This window comes from Neofelis nebulosa, chromosome 1, assembly GCF_028018385.1.
Source record: "Neofelis nebulosa isolate mNeoNeb1 chromosome 1, mNeoNeb1.pri, whole genome shotgun sequence".
Taxonomy (NCBI): Eukaryota; Metazoa; Chordata; class Mammalia; order Carnivora; family Felidae; genus Neofelis; species Neofelis nebulosa.
Window position 1 is genome coordinate 110,486,563 of NC_080782.1, and position 24,398 is coordinate 110,510,960.

The window sequence follows — 24,398 nt, forward strand, 5'->3', positions numbered from 1 at the left end:
TGCCCCTCCCCTGCTCACACTCTGTTTCTCTCTCTCTCTGAGAAATAAATAAAGACATATAAAATAAAAAAAATAAAAATGAAAACCCCAGTGTTTCTATTGTACTAGCTACGTTTCAAGCGCTCAATAGTTACGCGTGACCTAGTGGCCACTATACTGGACAGTAGAGATATAGAAATTTCTGTCATCATTCAAAATTCTATTGAAAAGTGCTGCTCTAAAGAGTGACTAACTCCAAATGAACCAGGAAGATGGAGCAGTCCAGGAGCAGGATTCAGTAATGATAACATGTGGATTCCAGATGGTGCTAGGAAACTAGTGAGACAATTGTAATTTTCAAGGATAACAAAAAGTTGATCAGGAAAGTAAATGCAGTCATAGTACACCTGAATGTGGAGTTAACAGTGTTTAAGCGGGCAGAACTGCATCAACACTGGTAAGTGATTTATTCTCAAGTGGTGGATAACTATACTGGGAGGATGGGAGAGAGGAGAGGTGACAAGTGATGCGAGAGAGCTAACCCTCATCTATGGTGAGAAGAAACTACTAGATAACAAGTAACATAGATAAAAGTAGTGTATACATATTTCTGGGAATGCAGAGGAGACTAGCATGGGGAGTGAAGGAGTTTTCCTACGGGGAATTCAACATGAGGTGGGATGGGATAGGGTAGAAAATTGCTGTTTGTCATAAGCCTTTGGGGGTATTTGATTTTTTAAATATATATGCATATATTAGCTGGATAAAATAAAATACTTGCACAAAAAACCCAGACAGAATCTAACTGTTGTCTAGCCTTTCCATATTTCATCATGACATTCAAGTAGCTAATGGGACCACTGCAATTCACAGAGCCTCTGTGTTATAAGGCCGTCCATTTAATGTTTATCGTACATAAGCTTAAATATATAAAATATGTTATAAAGAAGGAAGGGACACATTCTGAAAGTACGAAGGAGGATTTATATGCAGAGAAGACGGACAATAGGTCCCAGGAATATGAAAGAAGACAAGGCAGACAAGGTAGCCTGCTTGGGATTCTTTCTCTTTGTCTCTGTCTCTCTCTCTCTCTCTCTCTCTCTCTCTCTCTCTCTCTCAGAATAAAGAAACAAAACAATTTAAAAAAAAAAGAAGGGAAAACAATATAACATAAAACGTATTGGAGGTTGTGAAAGGTCACATCATTTGTCAATAGACATACGAAGTGAGTAAGCAAGACAGATACAAATTTCAAGCGGAAAGTAACTGTGGAACTGCGGTGTCTTGACTGGGATACTCGACAGGCTGTGGAAATTACGAATTGTACCCCCTTCCTTGCCTTCCACACTGGGATCCCAATCATGAATCAGAATCACTGCAGACTCCTACTCCATCATTACCCCTCCTTCACCGCCCTCAGTTGATCCATTGCACAGTCCTATTCACTGAAATTCTGAAGTAAGTCTCAAGTCTTTCCATCTGACTTAGTCAGGAGTGGGGCTCTTTGGTGCACTGCCACCTGTGAGCCCTCTCCAGCAGTGGGTGGGGGCACTGCTGCTACCCAGCCCACATCAGCATCCCCCACTGCTGTGTCCCAACTGCTCCGGTAAGGTGTGTTCTACACCCTCCAAGGAGCCTCTTGCTTTAGTTTTTGGAATGTAAGGTCAAACATTTTCATGTTGTTTAGTTACCCTATTTCTTTCTTCCTCTTTGTTGTGTCCTCCGCCCATTTTCAAAACATGAACTATTTTTAAAAATATTTAATAATATATGTATTCATATTTCAACTTTCTCTTTAGAAGCAAATAATTGAAGAGGTGCCTGGGCGGCCCAGTGGCTTAAGCATCCAACTTCGGCTCAGGTCATGATCTCGCGATTTGTGAGTTTGAGCCCCGCATTGGGCTCTGGGCTGACAGCTCGGAGCCTGGAGCCTGCTTCGGATTCTGTCTCTGTCTCTCTGCCCCTCCCCTGTTCGTGCTCTCTCTCTCTCTCTCTCTCGCTCACTCTCCCCACCCCCTCTCTCTCTAATATAAAATTTAAAAAAATAAAAAAATTTTAAATAAAAAAATCAAATAATTTAATATTTCTTTTCATATTTCAAGTTACTCTTAGAAGCAATAAAATGTGAATGAAAATAATGAAATAACCCTGCCAAAGCATTAACTATTACCCCAAGGTAGAGTTTCCCTAGAAGTTATCTCCATAAAGTAAGTAAAGTTTGCCTTTAGGATATGAGTGCTGAACCATGTTATCATCAGTGTGAATTATTATTGTTCCTAAATAACAATGAAAACGGCCAAAAGACAGCTTAGAAAGGAAAGTAGGAAAAAAAGAAATGTGGCCTCACACCTCTCACCCTTTTGCTCCATCCAGATCCTGGTGTTAAACTTTCCCAGAGAATGCCAGATTCTCTGACATGTTTCTTTTATATCCCTAATTATTGGCATTAGAATAAAACTGATACGTCACTATTATTACCACTCAAAATATATCACTGAGAATATGAACACTGCTGTTTGTATTTTTACATGAGGGGGGCAGGGAGGGTGAGAAATTTCTAGGGATTCTATTTATATTTTTAAAATTTCATTAGACAATCATTAAGGGAAAAAGAATATCCTTTGGTTTATAGTAAAAAAAAAAAATTTGAACTGTGTATCCTCTCTCCAATCCGTTTTACACAAAAAGATACAAAAGTTGCACTCCCTTCGAATTCAAGCCCATTTCCTCAGGATAGATAAAAATCATGGTGAATTACATTTCCACCACCTGGAAATACTCCAGATTCTTGATGCTCTGACTTCTCCCCTGTTGCCTGTCAATTGCTAGTGAGGACTGGAGACCAACTGCTCCTAGAAGGTGGGCCTGTGTGTTTTATTCGAGTTCCTGTCTGTCCTGTTAGGTTAAAGCTAATCTGTATCACTTTCCATTTTCAGCCTCCAACTATATCCGTAGCTGCAGTGACATTTTTACACAAGGAAAGATATATGCTGCCCATCTGTCATGTAAGGACATAATGTAGCTAAACCATCTCCCCTGTCTCGTACCACATGGGGAGTGATGAAGACACAAAGGGCTGGGAGAACAGAGGGCAAGAGATCCTTATTTCTATAATGTGCTCTTAAGAAAACAAACATCAGGTGAGCCACCATCAACAGATCGCAGAAGCACCTCTGCAAGAAGTGGACACGGGCTTGCAGAGCCTTTGGCCTCTGTTTTGAAAGGCTGAGCTCATCAGTCGTCACTGTTTTGTGCCTGACTTAGTGGATCAGGGACATCTCCCTAGGACAGTGGGCAGTGTAGTGGAGAAGGGGCCTGGGCACTGACTGACTAGGGAACAGAGGGGAAATGTCTTCATTTTATCAAATAGTGGCTTACACGTCTCTTAAAAACAAACAAACAAACAAACAAACAACCCCAAAGCATTCTATAAGTAGCGTCTCACACAGCACATTTTTTCCAGAAAGCATGTTGCTGTATGTAGCACAGGTATGTCTTCAGAAATTCAGCTGTGTCAAAGGAAGCCTGAAGGACGCTCTCAGAGGCTCAGAGTTAACACCAACCCTGCTAAACCATGCGCCTTGCACACTGCCAGGGAAAGCATTCTTCTAGAATGCTCTTGTATATGCTGGCCACAGCAAATTGCCAACCTGCCTGGGGAAATGACTACTTGAATAGTTATTTTGTTTTCTGGTGGCTTCTCTTTCCAATAACACTCTGGTCATGGAAACATTGATACAGTGTGATGTGTGCTGAAGGATGAGGAGGAGGAGGAGGATGGTGATTTTCAGGATCTGTTTTTTTTACATCAAATAATAGTTGAAGCAGTGTGTGTCATGACTTTTCTTTTATAGGTGAAAATGCCACATAATGCAAGTTAAGGCTACGTGAGCCAATATATTTCATCGCCCGGCACCATAATCTATTAAGCCGGAGATATTTTCAGGGAATTGCCTTAAATCCTTCGGTGGTTTAAAGTAGCTTCAGAGGGATTAGTGGCTTAGAGGTAATTGTTATTGCTAATATTTTATTTGAAATGTCCTGTTCAGCAAAGGTAATGTGACATTTTGCTCACTGGAAATGCTGTCTTTCTAGGGAAAGGGATGAGTCCAAAGGTCAGGGCCTGGGAGAGGGAGGAAAGGGAGCCCGTGAAACAAAGAACAAGGACCCAAGCTGGGTGATCAGCACAAGTTATGAGAGTCAAAGCTGATTTTCTTACGTGTGGACCTTGGGGAACAGGCATGTTAATTTTATGTGGATTGTGAGTTTAATCTAGATAGATCATTAGCTCTAAAGGGAGACCTGAGCTGTATTTTTAATTTTTTTTAGTAAGTGAGGAGAACAAAACACATGGAAGTACCTCTTTGTAGGTCCAGCCTCTTCCACCCACACAGTAAATGCCCCTCAGGGACGTCTCTGTCCCTAGGCCAAGGGATCTCAAATATAGAGTGCTTAAGAAGTCGGTTGGAGCCCTTGTTAAAAAATAAAACTTCCTTGGGCTCTACTCCCACCAACTCTGATTCTGTAGTTCTGAGATGGCTCTAAAAATCTGCATTTTCACCAGAGACCTCCAAGGGATTCTGATGCACGTATTCATCATGTCTGGAGAAACAGTGGGTTCACCAGTCCTTTTCTTGCCATGATACCGCGTTTCTCAAATTTCCACCTATGGCCCAAACGTAACCTTTGGAGTTCTACACACTTACATCAAAATGGAAATCAGAATCTCCACTCTATTGACCCAGTAATGGTGCCACCAACCCATCCAATTCTATAACACAAAATGCGCATGCCATCTCCCTTTCTTGCACTACGTCTCCTGCATCCCTGCAGTCACTCTGGTCCCATCTCCCATCATCGCTTATCACCCCTTCTCTGGACCACAACATGGCCTCATTGACCAGTCTCTCTTTGTTTGTTCTTCTATCTGTTCCCCTCCATGAGACAGAGGGGCCTTTGCAAGGTATAATATGTTAATGTGGCACCATTTCCTGTGAAAACACTTCAGGGACTTTTCATCACCTCTTGGATTAGGACCAACGTCCTTTCTTTGGCTTGCAAAGTCCCACCTGGTGGTGACCACCCAACCCCCTCTGCAGTCTTGACTCACACCACTTTCTCTCTTACTCTGTGGTCTAGCCACACTGCCCTTTCTTCTTTTCCTCAAAAGTGCTACACACTCACCCTGGCACAGGGTATTCCTTGGCCCGAAGCCAGATTTTGCCTCTGGTCCTCTCCCTTTCTCTTAGCCTAGTGACCACCTACAACTCCTGTAGATGATATCCTATCCCCCATTTTGCTTTGTGAACTTCTCCTGACCTAGCTCAGCTTCCCTTCTAATGTAGCTTCAAACAATTATATACTTTGTGTCATGACACCGTTAGTTTTGTGCCTATTTAATGCCTGCCTTTCCTAAGACTGTGAGGTTCACGAAGGCAGCAGATTTTGGCTCACCTCTGTATCCCTAGTATCTCCCACCGTGCTAGGTGCATGGAGGCACTCAATAAACATTTGATGAATGATTCAACTGTGTGAGACATATTGTTGAAAAAACAATTTCATTTGAACTTCTTTAGATTAGAGAAACCAGAGTAGGCCTAGCAAAGACAGACACTGGGGACTTCAGGCAAAGTCCTTATCAGTGGATTGGTAAGGTCATTAGCTAGATAATTAAGGCAGGTAAGACAATATAATTATGACATTTAAGCACACCCATTAAGTGTGTACAAACTTTGTACCCAGGCATATGATTTTAAGTTCAAGTTAATTTCCCAGTGATAAAGAGATATGACATTTTAAAAATAATGGTGATCTTGAATAAGAAATCCTCAGATTTTACTTAGCATTGAAAGTATTTAGAATAATGACAGCTCTTTGGTTTATTATATAGAGGCTGAAGTTGGGTGTCATCTTGCTGGGCCATTTCCCTCAAAACAATATTAATCCAATTCATGGTAAAGGATTTCAGGGGCTTGCTGTCTCACTCAGGAAATCCTTTATCCAAGTTTTCACACTGAATGAAAAGTAAGATCAGCTCCAGGAGTCTTGAAGCTGTTGGAATCTCCTGGATGCAGAGCTGAATGCACCTGTTGAATGGATCAGCTTTTTAGGTCACCCAGACTCTGTGTCATTGGGACCTACGATTTACTAGTTACAACTCTTTCATTATGGTGTTTGCCTCCAAGAAGCCAGAGAGTTTTGCAAATAGAAATTACAAACTCAAGAGATGGAAGAAGAAGACAAGTAGAAAATGACTTTTACAATAAAGACCAAAAGGGGAAGAGATCGCTAAAAATTAGTAAGTGGAGAGAATGGCATAGGGTGAGATCATGTTTGTAAAATAAGTAATACATGCGACATTCTATATAGTCATAGAATATGATAAAGCACTGGAGCCACTGTGAGTCTCTATTTCTGATAATACAGAACTTGACCCAAAAGGAGAAAATAATCCATTCAACATTCCTGCTTCTTGGGAAGACATCTCTCCACTTCCAGGGTCTGGAGGAGCTCCTAGTTCCTGGCTCCTACCCATCGGGACCTGATGGAATTGACTTCAAAACTGCACCAAGGGGGTGAGGAAAAAGATTGGATCTAACATTTTTGGTTTGTATATCTGCTATGTAGACGCTTTTTTTTAATTTTTTTTAACGTTTATTTATTTTTGAGAAAGAGAGAGACAGAGCATGAACGGGGGAGGGGCAGAGAGAGGGAGACAGAATCGGAAGCAGGCTCTAGGCTCTGAGCCATCAGCCCAGAGCCCGACGCGGGGCTCGAACTCACGGACTGCGAGATCGTGACCTGGGCTGAAGTCAGACGCTTAACCACTGAGCCACCCAAGCGCCCCTGTAGACACTTTTTTTTAACGTTTATTTTTTTATTTTTGAAAGAAAGAGAGCACAAGGTGGGGAGGGGCAGGGAGAGGGGGACAAAGGATCCAAAGCCAGCTATGCACTGACAACAGTGAGCCCAACGTGAGGCTGGAACCCACAAACTGTGAGATCATGACCTGAGCTGGAGCCGGACGCTTAATGGACTGAGCCACCCCAGCACCCCCTAAGCTAGACACCTTTATAGAGGTTTGCATTTGAAACTGAGAAAACAGAATTTTTACTCCAGAGGTTGTTCTCTGGAAAATGTGAAACCTAGGCCCGTAAAGAGAATGACATGGGGGTCCCCCAAAGACGCAGAACCATATGGGCCCAGACATGATAATACATCCCACTGACAGGCCCGCCTACATGTCCTACGCCTCCAAGCAGTTCACAGTGCCCCACTATGACTGTAAGATGACAGGAGGAACAGAAGGCATTAGAGGACTGCCTATAGGGTAAAAGGTAGAGGCCAAAACCATGGGAGAAGAGCAATGTGTAGGAAACAGAGACCATACATAGTTCTGAAAACCTGAAAAAAGACTTAGTATCTTTTAGGTAATAAAAAGAAGATACTGCATTTATGAAACAAGAATAACATGGTATAAAAAAGAAAAAAATCAGAAAACAAAAAAGATTTTATAAAAAAATATAATACCACATACAAAAACTCAATGGTAAGCTAACAGATAAAACTGGGTGGCTCAGTCGGTTAGGTGTCTGACTCTTGGTTTTGGCTCGGGTCATGATCTTGTGGCTTTGTGGGTTTGAGCCCCTCATCGGGCTCTGCACTGGGAGCGTGGACCCTGCTTAGGATTCTCTGTCTCTCTCTCTCTGCCCTTCCCCCACTTGCACTCTCTCAAAATAAATAAATAAACAAACAAAATTGAGTAAACCTCCCAGAAGTATTAAAAATACATAAGAAAGACCAGAGAGAAATTACAAGAGAACTAGGATCATTTCAGGATGCATGAATGCTAATAACAGAAATTCCTGAAAGAAAGAACAAATACAATATGAGATAAATTATGTTTAATGTTTCCAAGAATCGAAGGAGATAATTTTTCAGATCACAAGAGCACATCTAGTGCCCAGGTCAAGACCCAAAATATTCTTGAAATTTTTCAGAACAGTGAGAAAAAAGAGAACAGACAAAAGCTTTTTAAGGAAAAGAAAACAATTTATCTACAAAAGAATCAGAAGTCAAAGCAATCTTAAGAAAAGGACAAAGATGAAAGTATCACAATCCCAGATTTCAAGACATGCTACAAAGCTATAGCAATCAAAACAGAAAAGTACTGATACGAAAACAGACACAAAGATTTCTGGAACAGAATAGGGAGCCCAGAAATAAATCCATATTTATTTGTCAAGAAATCTACAACAAAGGAAGCAAGAATATACAATGGGCATAAGATGGTCTCTATAATAAATGATGCTGGGAAACTGGACAAATACATGCAAAAGAAAAAGTGGACCACTTTTTAAAATCATACACAAAATTACACTCAAAATTAATTAAAGACCTAAATGTGAGACCTGAAACCGTAAAACTCCTAGAAGAAAAAATAGGCAGCAATATCTTTGACATCAGCCACAGAAACATTTTCTCTATAGGTCTTTTCAGGCAAGGGAAACAGAAGCAAAATTAAACTACTGGGACTACACCAAAATAAAAAGCTTTTGCACAATGGGAAAATCATGAACAAAACAAAAAGGGAGAAGGTGTTGACAAGCGACATATCCAATTAAGGGTGAGTATCCAAAATATAGAAAGAACTTATATAACTAACACCAACCCCCCCAAAATAATCCAATTAAAAAATGGGCCCAAGACATGAACAGAAATTTCTCCAAAGAAGACATCCAGGTGGCTAAGAGATACATGAAAAGATGCTCAACATCACTCATCATCAGGGAAATGAAAATCAAAATCACAATGAGATATCATCTCACACATATCAGAATGGCTAAAATAAAAAACACAGGAAATAAGAAATATTGTCAAGGATATGGAAGAAAGAGGAGTGCTCGTGCACTGTTGGTGAGAATGCAAACTGGTGCAGCCACTGTGGAAATAGTAGGGGGGTTTCCCAAAAAACTAAAATGAGAAATACCATATGATCCAGTTATTACATTATTGGGTATTTACCTGAAGAAAATGAAAATAGTAATATGAAAAGATATATGCACTCTTATGTATACTGCAGTTATTTACAATAGCCAAGATTTGGAAGCAACCTAAGTGTCCACTAATAGATGAAAGGATAAAGTAGATGTGGGGTGTGTGTGTGTGTGTGTGTGTGTGTGTGTGTGTGTAAATAAATTAAATTAAATCATTGGGACTACATCAAAATAAAAATATCCATTATATATGTTATATATAATATATATATAATTTCATATAATATATGGAGTATTACTTAGCCATAAAAAAGGATGAGATCTTGCCATTTGCAACAACATGGATGAATCAAGATGGTATAATGCTAAATGAATTGTTAGGCAGGGAAAGACAAATAGATATGATTCCATTCATATGTGAAATTTAAGAAACAAGACAAATTAATGAAGAAAAAAAGAAACAAAAAACCCCACAGACTCTTAAAACACAGAGGACAAACAGGTGGTTACCAGGGGGCAGATGAGTGGGAGGAGGGGTGAAAAAACATAATCAGATTGGCATCAGAATTCTTAATAGTTACACTAGAAACTAACAGAAAATTAAAAATACCTTCAAAATTTGGGGGGAAATGATTTCAAACGCAAAATTATTTACACGGATGAATCACTGATCAAGGATGAAGGAAGAATTTTTTGTATGGCCTCAATTTTCCTCTTATGTATCAAATTTCTAGGAAGTCATTCAACACGACATAACACTAAAATGAGGGAGTGACCAAGACAGAAGAGATGGGATCTGAAAACCAGAACACCAACATAAAACGGAAGCAAAGGAAATCTCCCTGGTTGCCATGCAGAGAAATCGCAGGGGGGAAATTAGGCACAAGGTGTGGAGGACAACAACTGGGAGCTAGAGCAGGCCAGGAGGTGCCAGGAGAGATGGCTGCAAGATGGTGAAATTGAAAGACTGTCAGCGACCTCTGTTTGAATATTCTGGAACAGATTTAGACTCCTGGGATGAGTTTGGGATTGATTCAGTGGTGTATATGTATGAAAAATGAACACATACACAGACTTATTAGCTACCTTGAAGGGAGTTATGCAAGAAATGAAATTAAGGCCCAAAAGTTTTGTAGTTATAACAACACCAATGTGGAAGCTATTCCAAGCAAAATTGTGGTGTATTTCTATAGCTATGATGGGTGAGTTGGGAGATGGAAAAGGCACCTGGTTGGAGGTTCCTCAAAAAATTAAAAATAGACCTACCCTACAACCCAGCAATAGCACTGCTAGGAATTTACCCAAGGAATACAGGAGTACTGAGGCATAGGGGCACTCGTACCCCAATGTTTATAGCAGCACTCTCAACAATAGCCAAATTATGGAAAGAGCCTAAATGTCCATCAACTGATGAATGGATAAAGAAATTGTGGTTTATATACACAATGGAATACTACGTGGCAATGAGAAAGAATGAAATATGGCCTTTTGTAGCAACGTGGATGGAACTGGAGAGTGTGATGCTAAGTGAAATAAGCCATACAGAGAAAGACAGATACCATATGGTTTCACTCTTATGTGGATCCTGAGAAACGTAACAGAAACCCATGGGGGAGGGGAAGGGAAAAAAAAAAAAAAAAAAAGAGGTTAGAGTGGGAGAGAGCCAAAGCATAAGAGACTCTTAAAAACTGAGAACAAACTGAGGTTTGATGGGGGGTGGGAGGAAGGGGAGGGTGGGTGATGGGTACTGAGGAGGGCACCTTTTGGGATGAGCACTGGGTGTTGTATGGAAACTAATTTGACAATAAACTTCATATATTGAAAAAAAAAAAAAAAAAGGAAAAGGCACCTGGTAAGTGGGGAGGAAGGGAGCAGTGAGAGTAGGAAGTGCGTAGATGACGCATAAAAAGGAAGACTCCAGAAGAAATATTGTCAACATGTTTTTTGATAATGGAGATATATATAGAGGTAGAGTGATCACATTGAGTGTCTTACAGAACCATGCATGTCTTTACACTGTGTTTTTGGGTGGGGTGGGTTGTGTATGTGTGAGGGTGTGTGTGTGTATGTCATTCATGTAAAGTGAGAACTAAGTTAAAAATATAAGGAAAGCATTCTGAAAAGCAAATTGGCAAGAGAGTGAAAGCATTTATTTACTGAGCAAATGATCTTTGTTCCAAAGAGGTCAAGGATGGGTACATGTGTACATGGCTGGATGGCTCTTCCTCTGTGAAGTACCTGATTAGGACAATTCTCCATAGGCACATTTCTAAATCATCTTTGAGACTCAGGGTGGTTTAATAATTCTAGAGTCTTAATCATGGCAGAGGCACTTCATCACCAGGGAATGATGCCTAGAGTTTTAATGATAAGAAAGTAATGGATATGCTCATTGCTCAGGGCCTCTTTCTTCTATCCACCAAGAAATCATACCGAAAGCCAGATACATGCTAAATTCTTTGCAGATTACAAAAAAAAGTAATAATAGGCCTCTGTGTTGTGCTGCACAGTTACCTTCGGCTAAAATCATCTCTTTGGCCATTTATCACTTCATTCCCCAAGCCCTGGACTCAGGTGGGAAGCAGATTGAGTCATTTGTAAACCCCATTAATTACAGATATACGAGACATATCTTCTTTAATCCTCCTTTCTCCAAAAGGCAAACTATGATTTGTTCCCTTTTCTATGACCTACACAAAGTAATCTTCCCAAGTAATATTAACATTTAGAATACACAGTCCCTCAAATGACTGTTGAACCCACTGCTTACTCATCCCAAGCACCAGATATTAATGACATTTTAAAGACATCCATCCCTGGCTTCCTGAGGTCCCTGTAGAGACTCAAGGAGAACACACTAAAAGTACAGAAAACTTACTTTGTTCTTGAGGAGACTTTGTAAGAACAATTTTTTCAAAGATGGGAGGATTTTTGAGTATTTCTGCCATATAGATTTGTGGGTGTATTGAACTACAGTCATTTTGGTTAACTATATGCTTTATTTGACCATGTTCCTATAGAAGGCATTCCCCAAATACCCACGGACATGATAGAAAAATAAACAAGCTGAAATGAACAAGCTGTACCCACACATTGGCTGACAGAGGGAAATATTCTGAACCTCTTACTCTACTTTTCTCTTTAGTCCGGGTTCCCATTCTACTCCATGTACTCCACACCATTGTGTGTCATTGTAAAGAAACAAGAGCAATGAGGAGAACTTACCAGAGGTAAAATGGTCGAGTGTGCCTCTTGGTCCGTTGACTTCCATTACCGGTATCTTTTTTTGTTCTTTAAAGCTCATTTTGGCTCCACAGTGGTGGAAACCCTTACAACCTGGTCCATGGCAATTGGCAGGACTCAGAGGCTTGGAATCATGAGACAGGCTTCCCACACCTGTATCTGGTTTTGACTGCAGATACATAGAATTGACTGGGAGCAAAAGGACACACACCTGGCTAACAACAGCTGGTGACTGCTTTCAGGTCTTCCGCAGGCCCCTGAAATTGAGCCAATCAGAAACACACTTTTTATTTGTTTTTGATGGTGTGGGTTCAATACCTTTTCCTGGGATATAAAGGGGAGGCCCTTAGTTTTAGCTGCAGCAGGAGGAATTTTGTTACAACAAGAAATAGGTAAGTCCAACCATTTCTTTGGCCCATGCTCAAAATTCAACTTCTCCAGGAGAATATCTGCTTGGCCATGTCAAAAGTCACCAGCCCAGGCTCTGACTGCCTGGGCCAGGGAGAGGCAGGATCTGGCCTCCTTAGATTCTAGATTCTAAGTGGGAAATGGACACCTGGATTTACCAACCCACCAATGCCCCATGGAATACCAAAGAAGCAATTCTACAAAAGGGAAACCAAGTGATGTTAGGAAGGGGGAATACCACTAAATGACCACATTACACGAACCTACCCCTTTGCTCCCAAACTCAGACATCTATATAACCAACAATAAACCCTTAAAAAGTTTTAGTTGAATAAGGGCTTGAAGAGCCTTAAATGTTTGTAAACATGTATTTAGTATGCATAATTCACTTAAATCTTTCTGATAACCTAGTAAGTAGAAGTTACAACTCCCATTTAAGATGAAAGAACTGAGACTTATGGAGATAAATATTTTCCCACAGTCATCCAAGTAATACATGGAGAAGCTGTAATTCAATCTCAGTTCTGTTTGACCTAACACTGACGCTGGTACCACAATACTGGGGAAGCCCCAGATGCAAGCAGGGCATATTAACTGACCTGATGTTTTAGGAGAGAGTTTAGCACATTAATTAGCACACAGTAATTGAGAGGGACTATATAATACATTTTAAAAATTGACACCAGACTTGGAAAAACGAGATCCACCTGCCACAAATCACAGGAAAAACACCCAGTTTACTCAAGACCAGAGACAAGGTAGTTTTCTTTAGCATCTTCCATGAGGACAAACAGAAGAGTGTGGTCAGCGAACTTTCCAGTTTGTTGCATGACATGAACAAAGAGGTGATCAAATTTTCAATATTCTTCAGGTTCCAGCTGCTAACCACTGGTCATAGGTCACAAGGTAGGAGCCCTCATGAACGGGATTAGCGCCTCTACAAAAGACACCCCTTCCACCGTTGGAGGATGTAATTACAAGAGGGCCCTCCACACAACCTGGTCATGCTGACATCATAATCTCAGACTTCAAGCCTCCAGATGTTGTTTATAAGCCACGCGATCTGTGGCATTCTGTTACAGCAGCTTGACGCAAGACATAGAGTATCCCTAATTCAAGTGGATTCATCATTCATTATACTAAGATGTGATCTGGTGAACAGGCAAAAAGGCTTCTCACTAATGCTCACTGGACTCCGTCTCCTCACTCATAAAACAAAGAGGTTGAAGGCAATGATCTGTAGGTTTCTTTGTGTCTCCAACATTTTGTGCATTGGTGAGTACACAAGTGCATTTTGCAGTATTAGGTTTGACAGAAGATAATTTTGTAGACTTCCCAGGCAGCATGTGAAAACTCAGGGGCTCTTCTGCTGGTCCCTGGGCTTCATAATAACTTGCCCAGCTGTAAAGGCGGACACCTTCCCAGGGCATCTTATTTTTTTCTGATGTAGTTTTCTGGTTCTCATGTCCTTTCTTCCACCTTGTTTAGCTTTTATTTTAATGACTTCTCATCAGCAAAGGACAAACCAGCAGTTATCCTTGGGCATGGTACTCACTCCAGGGAGAATATTGGAAATTTTTGACTTTTTGGTCTTTTAGTATAGTCAACTCTGAACATTTAAATGTTAAAACGCATGAGTTTTCTTTTTCACACATCACTTTAAAATTTCGTCTTTATGTAACAAGATTTTTTGAAATTATGTAGACAAATAGGTTATGTATCTGTGACTTACACTTTAGGATAGTACAAAGGACTTTATAAAATATTTATTACAAGAAGGACATATTATGGTTGAGGATCACCACTATAAACGTACCCCGAGGCTAACCTGGTTTGCAATGGGGAGGAAGACAGGAAAGAAACTGTTGTGCATTTGCTTAATAATACTCAGGTACTGTGCTTTGCTCTGTATATTATCTCATTTATGCAGCTAACTTATCCTTCTAAGATGGCAGGTAGTATTACTTTCCTTTCACAGATGAAGACACTGGGACTTAAGGAAATTTATTAACTTCTTCATTCCTTCATGAAATATTTTCGTGACTCCTATGTGCATTCTAGGTGTTTAGAGAGACAGAAAGGACACAATTTCTGCCATCAAGGAAATATTTGAGTCGAGAGAGATAACAAAGCAAAGCAGTAAGTAAGTCAAGTCACATCGTGTTGCGTGTCATCAAGACAGGTGAATGAAATGCCTTGAGAAAACTTGCCCAAAGTCACATAACCAGTGAGTGGTGGGGGGTCCAAATGAACGTAGACATTGCTTTTTGATTGCAGTAACCATGGCACTACCATTACTAGTAACAAATGCCAAGGTCATCACCCCTTCTAACATTGTCTAAAAAGATGCCAGCACGTGTGGATGAAAAATCAGGGAGAAAGCTGTTCAAAGCAACTATTACTAAACATTTTTTTCTTGTTGCATTCCTGTCAGAAGAAGTTTCTCTCTCTCTCTCTCTGCCCTCCTAACATTGTTACAACAGTTTCTGGTTCTGCACTGTGAGATATCTTAGTGTGTGATGTTACTAATACTTATTAAAATGCATGTCTAAGTAAATAATGTTAAATGTTTTTCTGATCTTTTTAAGTTTATTTATTATGGGAGAGAAAGAGATCACGAGTAGGGGAGGGACAGAGAGAAAGAACCCCAAGCAGACTCTGCACTCATGTGTGGAGTCTGCTGTGGGCCTGGAACTCACGAAACGTGAGATAATGACCTGACCCAAAGCCAAGAATTGGACGCTTAACCCAATGAGCCAACTAGGTGCCCCCATTTTCTGATTTCTTAAGTGTGATTTTCAGAAACATCCTCAGTTTTATTCCCCCGTGGAAATCTATCTGTCACACCCAACTTGTGATCAGCGCATCCACTCTATGAGATAAGAAGAATGTGTGCTGAAAACCCAGATGTAGACATTCTTTTTAAAAAAAAAATTTTTTTTTTACATTTATTTTTGAGAGACAGGGCATGAGCAGGGGAGGGGCAGAGACAGAGGGAGACACAGAATCCAAAGCAGGCTTCAGGTTCTGAGCTGTCAGCACAGAGCCTGATGTGGGGCTCGAACCCACACACCGTAAGATCATGACCTGAACTCAAGTTGGACGCTTAACCAAGTGAGCCACCCAAGCGCCCCTGGATGTAGACACTCTTAAAGATGAAACAACAGGGCCTTTGGGCCAGACATCCAGAAAGGTGATTAGACCCTTCCTATGGATATGTGGCAGGGAGGTAAATAAAGCCTTCTATTAAAGAAAGGAAAGAAAAACAACCAACAGGTAAAAAGAGATGACCTATAAACCTAAAGTATATATAGTCTGTGAGAATGCTTGGGAAAAAATTATACAGCTAAAAAACTTGCAAAGTTATGTTCTACCCTGCATTAGAAAATGTAGTGACTTCTAGTCACTTAAAGAGAAAGACAGGTAGGTCTTCTGATGTCTTAAAATTTTGTTCAAGTTATGTATTCCTTTAATACACTTGGTAATTAGCAAATCTTATGTTTGGTGTTTTTAATCATGATTTCAACTCTCTTGGGAAAAAAAAAAAGAATGCAACAGAAAAGACAGCTCTTCTCTATGGGTCCTGGTGACGGCTGCCAAGGAAAGCATCCTCCTGGGCCTCTTAGCTACAGACCCAGCAAGACTTTTGATACTGTGGCTATTTTCCTAAAAGAAAACAGCCTCCCTGGAGAAATCGAAAGCTTCAGGGGGACACACTCTGTAACGTCCAGCTTATAACATAATGACATTCCCACCTCGTCATCATGCAGAGCTCATGTAAATTCTTAAATTACCTGTGTTTATTGAAAACATGTCAAACATCTAGTTATCTTCTTCAATCATTCTTTAGCTTTTATGTGATATTTTTCAAGATCTTCAGAGATAAATAATATTCAGTGTTGACTATTCGAAATGGCTACAGCAAATAAAAGGTAATTTTATATATATTTCATAGAAATTGTCCCACTGTCATCCTGGACTATTCCTTTCACCATTATGGATGCTCAATATTTTGACAGAAGCCAATCTAACATTTCTGCTTTAAGTATATCTCTTTTTTTTTTTTTTTAATTTTTTTTTTCAACGTTTATTTATTTTTGGGACAGAGAGAGACAGAGCATGAACGGGGTAGGGACAGAGAGAGAGGGAGACACAGAATCGGAAACAGGATCCAGGCTCTGAGCCATCAGCCCAGAGCCTGACGCGGGGCTCCAACTCACAGACCGTGAGATCGTGACCTGACTAAAGTCGGACGCTTAACCGACTGCGCCACCCAGGCGCCCAAGTATATCTCTTTAAAGGCACACTTCTCCCTAGGAGTAATTAACAGTCTTACAATGAACAGCACGGTTAATTTCTCCAGTTGCATAACTTGAATTGATTTCATAAATTTGATAAAATTGAGTTCATAACTTTAAATTGTTTCTGTAATAATTTTTTAGTATTCACCACCAAGTCAGCACTGGTCAGCTCAGACTCTGGGGAATTCAGTATCTATCTCGTACAGTCGGTTCATCTTTTGCAACTATATTGGCCAACTTGCAAATTTATCTGTAGCATGCCTGGATGGTTATGTAGAGAAAACAGCTACTCTCTGGGGGCTAATGTCTCTTCTCCACCAATCAGAACGCAGTTCATGATTCATTAGGTTTGTTGGCTAGATTATTTAACTTAATTCAGTATAAATTATTTAATTCCTAAGGCCTTCCTGGTATTCAATATGAATGAAACAATTATTCCTGGACACAATCATCCAAATACCACCACGCAGTTTTACCAAATCCCAAGCCAGTCGTTAAGTCCATCTATCTGCTGCTTTACATAAACTACTCATGCTGAGTTTTTGAGGGTTATAACATTACTGAAATTGTTTGGATTCAGTAAGGGATTATATGTTATTGTATATTTAATGAGAGAACATCCCAATTACATAGCAATGTGAGAAATCATAAACTATTGCTAGGTAGCAGTTGTGTCCTTGTTGTGATAGCTTCCTTTCTTTTGTTATCTTTCTCATGGGGAAGGGAGCTCTATTTTTTTCCAAACGTAATTCTGCTGTTTAGAAGGCTTCCTTTAGGCTAAGCATCCCCAGACCTCATGACTATCTGGTCAATGGCTTGTCGAAGTAGCATAGACGGCAGGTCTATTTTCTCTCCTATTGGAATTTCTATGACCGTGTCTCTAAACATGGTATGCCATGTCTTAGATTGGGCTCTCTGGAAACAGGTTCGGAGGCAGACAATTGTGTGCTTCTTGCAGGGACGTGAGCAAGTCAGGAATGGTAGCGGATTTGCACTGCACCCTGCAGCTCTGCTGATCCTACGTGGCACTCAGAGACTGAGATGATCTTTGTATCTCTGTATCATCCAGTCACTGGCTGTGGGCTCCTCTCTGGGAGGAGGCATGGCCCTGTGGCCAAAGGCAATTTCTATCAAAAATTGTCAGCGGCTGAAGCAGCTGGGGAAACGAGGGTCTCAGTCCTAAGGAGAGATCTTGCAACACCATTGATCCCCTGGCCCCATTCTTAGGAAATCCTGGATAAGGAATATTGTCAAAGACTGAGATATGAAGGAACAACATTCTTTCATTTATACACAGTCTTGGTTTCTTCCTCTCAATAAAGCTCAACTTAATCTGTAAAAAAAAAAAATTACTATCCCTTTCCTCCTTTTCCTTCTCTCCCTCCTTTGTCCTAAACAAGGCCAAGAATGGAATGGAATAAGGTAGACCCCAGAGAATTTTGCCCTGGAGAATAACCAACAGTGGAACAGTATCGTGCCATTCTCATGAGACCTAGCTGGAACCTGGGGAGCTGGCATTGCAAAGGGCTGCTTAGAGACCTGTGAAGAAAAGGGCACTTGGCAAAGGGAAGAAGCTGTTTAGGTTTAGGAGAGGTAGGTTATAAATGACAATTTGGTTTTTTCCCTCTTACTCCTTACTGAAGCAAGCACAATGCGTTGTGTACTCACACTGGCATTTCCCTGGCTAGCCACACTTGATCACCCCTCCAATCTTAAAGGAGGCTCCTTGCCCCTTTCATGTGTTATCAAGGACCACCTTCCCCACCCACACCTCTATCTGTCCTATTGCTTGCTTTCCCATGATCCCTTCTTTCATTTATTTACTCAGTCATTAATCGCTGCATTTATCTAGGGACCTCCTCATATGTACCGGTTCTGTTCTGGATAGCATGGTTCTTTATAGAGTGTCTGGAGCTTTGGATACGTGTTTTGTTTCCTTTTTGGTTCTTGTCTGTTCCTGTCACTTGTACTCAGAGCAGGTCCTGATCTTTGCTCTCCAGGTAGGTGTGAGACTCGTCTAGTTCCTTTGTTTCTTGTTATCAGAGTCCACTGATGTCTGCTTGATGAGTCTGGCCTCGTCTCCACATAAGGTCTTTAAATGGTTTCTGAGAACTGCTTTGGCCTCGAGTCAGAACCATTTCCTTGGAACACAGGTACTCTGCGGCACCACCTGTGATCCACTGCCACCAAATCCACTGTGAGCAAAGGGCAAATACATCTCCAAATAAACATGTCTATGTCAAGGGCTGAACGGAAAAGCCAGATCATGGAAGCGGAGCACAACACATCCAAATGTGGAAAAGATGAACAATAAAACTAGACTCACAGTTTGTCTCTGATAACAAATTAATCATTTGACTTTGTGTGCGTAGTTATTTGCCTCTCTCCCAGGGACTGAAACTACCTAAAAAACCATTCTACTTCTAGTTTGGAAAACACCTTGATGTTTTGATTTTATTCTGGTCCAGTAGTTCTAGATCCATTTGCTTTTGGCTTTAAGTGGTTCCTTTGGTTGTTTTTTTTTTTTTTTAATGTTTGTTTATTTTTGAAAGAGAAACAGAGATGGAGTGTGATCAGGGAAGAGACAGAGAGAGAGAGAGAGAGAGAGAGAGAGAGAGAGAGAGAGAATCCAAAGCAGGCTCCAGGCTCTAAGCTGTTAGCACAGAGCCTGATGCGGGGCTCCAAACCACGAACCATGAGATCATGACCTGAGCCAAAGTCGGACGCTTAACCAACTGAGCCACCCAGGCACCCCTCTTTTTTGTTATTTTAAAGATCTTTTTTATTTTCTTGCTCCAAAATGTTGGATTTTTATTTTATGACTTGTTTCATTGTACGTTCCTTTTCAAAGGGAATAAGTCAACAGATTGAGCGCACTTGTTCTGAAGCTTAATACCTATTTAGACTTTTCGAATGTATCAATCTACCTTGATGCCAACATGAAGGATGCCAGGGTAACAAGAGCTGTCCTAAGTATGTTGCATGCATTAACTCCTTTAACCACACAATAGCTCCATGGCAGGGCATTGTTATTTCCAATTTATAGATAAGGAAACAGAGGGACAGAGAGTAACTTGCCCTCTCTCACCAGGAAATCCAACTCCAAAGCTATGCTCTTGGCCATTAAGATACACTCTCTGGTTGGAAATGCACTCAAAGATGATTGCAAAGTCCAATTATAATGCCCATTTTGTTTTGAATGCTTTCATGCTACTCCCTCATGCTATGGCAGCCTTCTTCCATGATCTCTGTTCTGTTTATTCAAGCCAGTAGGCCACAGCTAGTGAAAATTCACTTACTATGCAGCTTAAACATAGGAGCCTGCTTTTCTGTCTCACTTCATCATTGACTTTCCATATATTTTCTATTTTCACTCGAAGCTGTAACTGGAGTCCCTTGACTATCTCTGTTAATTTTTTCTCCTTGCCATGTTTTGTTTTTCATTTAAATTTTCTAACAGTGTTATCTGAGTTAGTAAAGATAGAACTTTTATGAAAGACTCAATATCAAAATTAAGTTGCATTGCAAGGTATTATGGGTAAAATTGGAAGGAAGGGCATTAAAAAACCTCCACTGCGGTTCTCTGACTGAGTCTATTTGAGGCTAATGCAATAATCTTGGCTTGATTTATGATTATATATTCTGACGTCTAAAAAGCTATTTGTAAGTAGTTTAATAAAAGGCTATTCCTCCAAATTTCGAATTAGCAGTGAAGGTGATTTCTATTAGAGAAGACATTTGTAGAGGATTTTGTTGTCGATGTTTAATAAAGTGAGTTCTTTTTCTCAGTGCAATACACACTGTTGACTTGTCGCACAGCTCTGGGGACCTGATGTTGTATTCAGAGAGTAAAAACATATCTCTGCTCATTGTTTATTTACTACATTTTGAGGTGCATATGGCAAAATTATTTTCCTTACAGTTCCCAGTTCAGTTCTTTCTCTTGATTATGTGTTAAAAATATGTGCATAAGGTTCCTCAATATCTCAGTTTAACAATGTGAATCTCCAAGCTTCTTTTATTAAATGACATTTCCAGTATTTTAATGAGGGTTTGACATTTTCACATGTTACAATTTTGTTTTATTTTTATATTCATTGAAGTGACTTTCATGCTGCCTTTGTGCTGCTGACTTTCGTGCTGTCGATTTACAATTTCTAAAGGTACTTGGAGACACCTTTTCAGAAAGAAGAAGTACATCAAGAAATCATTCAGGATTCTCAGTGTTAGTATTCAGAGGAGTGCATTTTTAAAAAAATGACTTGCAAGGCTTTAAGTGTAGGATTTTTGTTCTGCCCAACATCCAAAGCTAGGTTCTTTGGAAATGGCAAAAGCCACACATGATTTAGAACAGGGGCTTGCAAATTCAAACAACCAGGGGACCTGGTGGGTGACACAGGTAACTGTGGAGGACTGGAGCAGGCATGTGACCTGCAAAGAGGGCAGCTGCAAATCTGCTCTTTCCAATGGTCACTGTGAGGGGAGATCCAGGGTCCTCAGATTTTTCAGTGTTCTAACAGAATACGAGACTCTGGCTATTTACATGGAATGTTCTGAGTTTTAACTTTGGCTATTCCAATTTAGATTTTCTAGCACACAATTAGATACCTGTATTATGTATACAGAGAATTACCGATGCTTCAAAGAGTCAAGAAGGAAAGGTATGGTTGCAGATTGCTTTCAAATGATTTAGAAATGCATAGCCTCATTCTGGGACTCTTTAATTGCCTACTAATGGCAGAGCAGCATATTGACCAAGCAGCACCCTCAGTTTTTAAAGAACCCACAGTCTAGGAGAAGGTCTAAGACACTACAAACATAACTCAATGGAAGGTGAAGTCAGAGAAATTCCAAAAGGGATGCTCAAATGACATTCAAAGGATGGAAAAGTCATATATGGTTGGTGAGATCAGAGACAGGTTCATGGCTATTGAGATGAGCCTTGATGGTAAATATAGGCAGGAGGACATTCCAGAGGGAGGACACAGAGAGATCGGTGTGGAGGCAGGAAACAGGAGCATGGGGATGCTTGGAGAGCCCCACGTCTCCACTGTAAAGCCAGGGGAGCCATCAGCAAAAAGGCAAGCAAAGGAGGTTGCGAGTATGTTACAGAGGGCTGGACAGAGGAATTCATACAAGGATTTTAGTAAACAGACAAGCTGTCAATGCTTTTGACTTGGAGAGTACTATGTCTCATATTTCTTTGTGTTTGTGTGTGGGGGGGGGTGGTTAAAAAAAATGATGGCAAAACAGGAGAGACAGGACTGGAGATTAGGACTTCAATGTATAAATTTGGAGGGGACCACAAACAGTCAGCCCATAACAAATGAGCATGTAAAGAGTACAAGAGTTTGTTCCTTTTGCTACTGAAATAACATTGGACTAATATTACTAATACTTTAATGTACCAAGGATTAAAGTGAATTTAATGGCAGGATGAGAACAAAATGCTAATGTAGCCCATGGCATGCCTTATATAATACAGAAAAAACCATGTACTCTGTGCTTTCTTCTATAATAAAACTTACCAGGTCACTAATTAGGTCACAACTCTTGTACCCTGTTTCTAGTAAAGAATCTGTCTCGTAAGTAGGTGCTCAAAAAATGCTGGTAGAATGAATGAAGAATGGTACTAGATGGTTTTTCATTAAAAAAAAAAAAAGCCATGTGTTCTGAGCCCCAGCCAGTTCTTTCATCAACCCTGAGTTTCTTACCACCACACACAGCTTGTGGCTTTGGACTTGAAGAGCAAAAAGTGAGAGATTATATGGAGAGATCAAAGAAGCAGAAGGGAGTTCTCCATAATAGTTTGAACGTAGAGTGGACTTACATCTTACTGGAGGTTAGGTTTTAAAGGCAGAATGCAAAGAAAATGTGTCCTGTAGTGCAAATTACCCTTGAAAACTCTTCAGGAAGGGACTGTGTTGGTGATGTATAAAACATACCTCTTTTTCTTCCAGCACTGAATAGCCCACTGCTTTCTTCTGTTCAGCACGGGTTGAAGTTGGTTTGAATTGAAGGGTTATATTTTATGAAAAAAATATACTCTTAAATGCTAGAATTAACTCCATGTGGTGATATGCTGTCACTATAAAAAGCACCCCAGGACTGAGATGGCCCAAGAATGGCAATTTTCTACCTCCTTTCTCAGTCTCATGTTAGGATATATGACCTTGAGTCGAATGGTGGAAAGGGATCTCATTCTCTCTCTCTTCTGCCCACCCCTCTCAAGTCTTATTTGGCCCAGAATGTGGGGGGGCTGGTTTCTATCAGCTTACAATACACATATGATTTCTCTCTGCCCATAAGTAGGGGAGCTGAATGGTATCTGGCCATAGCACAAGAGCTTGCTGCTTGTGCTCATCAGAATAAGCATCACCTACCACTTGCAGAGACATCTGCTTGCAGAGACATGCTTGCAGAGACATCATAAGGAAGGGAGCCAGGCAGGCGTGGATCAATTCCCTGTCATGGCTACAGTGGTCAGAACAACATCAGGATGGGGACAACTGGCATTCAGTCATGGGAAAAGTGGAATCATGTCCACATATTTTGATTTCAGGGATCTTCAAAGGACCCTGGGCATCACCCTCGGCTAAAGGCATAGTGGAAGGACCTTGGTTTTTGGAGAAAGGACATCAATGGTGGAATCCTAGTCTCACTTCCTTTTTCCCCCTCATGAATATCTACTATCTTTCCCAGCTTTACTGAGGTATAATCAACAAATAAAAATTGTTTATATAGTACTTAAGGGATACAACGTGTTCTATGCATAAAGATTGTAAAATGATTGCTACAATCAAGCTAATCATCCATCATCACACAGTTACCTTTTTTTTTTGTGGTGAAATCACGTGAGATCTACTCTCCTAGCAAATTTCACGTTAACAATACAGCATTACTTACCATAGTCACCATGCTGTGCACTAGGTGTCCAGGACCTATTCATATGGCATAACTGAAAATTTCTACTTTTTGACCAGCATCTTTCCATCTCCCAGCCTGGCAACTACCATTCTACCCTCTACCTCTATGAGTTGGACTTTTTCAGATTCCACATGTGAGATCACACAGTATTTGTCTGTGTCCGACTTACTTCCCTTAGCGTAAGACGCTCCAGTTCCATCTATGTTGTTGCAAGTGGCCTTTTTAAAGGCTGAGTGATATTCCATTGCATGTACGTTTTTATCTATTTTCTGTGTCTGTTCATCCATCAACAAACACTTAGGATACTTCCATATCTTGTTGACCTCCTCTCTTTGTGATTGTGAGATCTTTGGCAGAGTCTCTGAGCAATTATTAGGTGGATAATAGGGATATGGTGAAGATCAAATGAGAAAATGTGTAGAAGGCATTTAACTCTGGGCCTGGGACATGCTAAGCCACCAAGACACGGTAGCTTTCTAGTTGCTTCTTACCCATGTGAGCACACCTCATTTATGAAGTGGGGATGGGAGTCTGATAAAGAAAA

The 24,398-nt window shown here is 40.5% G+C and overlaps 1 long non-coding RNA gene across 3 annotated transcripts; it reads left to right on the forward strand.

Moving 5' to 3' along the window:
* The first annotated feature begins 13,662 nt into the window (after positions 1–13,662).
* LOC131512572 (uncharacterized) lies at positions 13,663–23,634 on the forward strand. Of its 3 annotated transcripts, none has more exons than XR_009262213.1 (5): positions 13,663–13,901; positions 14,688–14,765; positions 16,477–16,558; positions 18,328–18,520; positions 23,490–23,634. It is a non-coding gene; the product is annotated as an uncharacterized LOC131512572 (long non-coding RNA). The 3 variants fall into 3 exon arrangements; XR_009262194.1 differs by lacking the exon at positions 23,490–23,634 and adding an exon at positions 18,928–19,277; XR_009262209.1 differs by lacking the exon at positions 23,490–23,634 and adding an exon at positions 18,971–19,277 and having other exon boundaries at positions 13,664–13,901.
* The last annotated feature ends 764 nt before the right edge of the window (positions 23,635–24,398 follow it).